Source organism: Pteropus vampyrus, unplaced genomic scaffold (assembly GCF_000151845.1).
Source record: "Pteropus vampyrus isolate Shadow unplaced genomic scaffold, Pvam_2.0 Scaffold301, whole genome shotgun sequence".
Classification (NCBI taxonomy): Eukaryota; Metazoa; Chordata; class Mammalia; order Chiroptera; family Pteropodidae; genus Pteropus; species Pteropus vampyrus.
The window spans coordinates 815,964-817,900 of record NW_011889082.1 but is presented as its reverse complement, the minus strand read 5'-3'; positions in this window follow the sequence as shown (position 1 = coordinate 817,900).

The window sequence follows — 1,937 nt, the reverse complement described above, 5'->3', positions numbered from 1 at the left end:
AAAGAAAGAAAAGGGACAAGAATTGTTGCTGCCCTCTAATCCTTCAATGACTTGTGGCAGGAAGTGGGACATGAGTGCCCTCGATAGAAAAAAGGTTCTCGGTATTAAAAGTAGAATTTGAGGTGGGCAATGATTAAATATATTAGTATCTCAGGTCAGTTTGTTAGTTGAATGTAAACAGCACCTCCTGTATTAACAGCATCATCCCTGTGATTCCTGACAAAATATTCCATTCTAGAGATAAGAACAGAGGCCTATTCTTGGGTGGGATATCAGGACATGTAGGATGTTAAGTACAACACTGTGAAAAAGAAAGAAAGAGAGAGAGAGAGGAAGAAAGGAAGGAAGGGAGGGAGGGTGAAGAAAGAGAGAGAGAGAGAGAGAGAGAGAGAGAGAGAAGAATTGATGCTGTAAGCAGGAGACCTTCCTTGAGAAAAGCAGGAAAGGGGGCCTGTAGCGGAAACGCACTGGGTCTTCTGCAGAATGTTCTCTGTGCTGCCTTTCCAATGCATGGAGGTTACTCTGGCTGCCCCACTTCAGCTGCTTGACCTTGCTTGTTTGGATCTCCCCTGGATTCACTATGCTGCTTGGCATCTTTCCAATAAATGCCCGTTTGCTTAAAACAGCCAAAGTCATGTGGGTTTTCTATAACCATGAAAATCTTCACCAACACAGTCCTCCAGGGCCCCTGCCTCATCAAGAATCCATGATTCAAGAAGTAGGGGTAGCGGGAGGGTGGTATGGAGCACTTCCAAAGAAGGCCCACAGTATATTCCAGACCACTGAATGGGATCTTGTGATATGTGGGAAATCTATTTTCTAAGATAGAATTTACTATTTTTTTTCACCTGTCTCTATCCCCTCACATCAGTGTCCACATATGAGCTGGTCTGGGGCTTTATGTAACTCAGTGTTACCTATGTTGAAATTCAGTGCAATTTGGCATTTGGTAATTATGTGGGCCATGTTCCCTAAGTGGTGATTATGTGGGTTACATCCTGTATAACCACCTAATAAATGCTTAGATGACTGTTTTGGCAACCAGAGATTATGTGGCCTAGAATCCATCCTTTAATCTACCAAGCAGAATGCTCTAAGGTGAAAGCCTGCAGAATGGGCAATTATCCAGCTGTCCTCCACATTCCCTGTGTTGAAGGCAGAGAGTCCTGGCCAGCCCTGGGACAAGGCAACTTGTGCCTAGAGCATGAATGACCCTCAAACCAGATTTTCAGGATCCTGGCCCTAACTAAGCAAAAATCTAGCATGTCAACCCATGCTCCTTCATTGTTTAAAAAGGTTCATAATTGTTTGATGCTGCTAGAATGGGGGACTACATGATACAACAGCATAGGATCCTGTAGGAGATGTTCAAGGGCAATGTCCATACACTCTCCTGGGGTTCCAAAGGGCTCTGCTCTGTCTTTCTCCACAGGGCTCACTCATCACACACACTAGGTTTGGAGAAGCAATAGAATGTAATGGTTAAAAGCATGGTTGCTGAAGCCATACTACCTAGCCATGTCACCTGAGCCCTCTGTGCCTCAGTTTCACTATCTATAGAATGGAACTAATTGTAACTATTTCATAGGGCTTGAGAAAAAAATATTAATTCATTAAATACATGCAAAGTATTTGGACCAGTTCCCATCACTCAAGAAGCACTTAATAACGAAGGGCTATTATTATTTGGGGCCTGGGTTAGGAATGGAAAAGAAGAGAATAACGGAAATGACCAAACTCCACTACATGACCAATGGCTTGCCACATAGCTGAATTCTAGAGTTGCCTCATTACCTCATCCAACATTCACACATAAAAAATATTTACCTACAGCAATAGGTAGGAAGTGGGGAGTTAGATTCTTGTACAGGGCACACACCTAGCATATGGGGTTGAAGTCACCTGAGTCAAACGGGATCCCGTTGTAGTGCACTAAA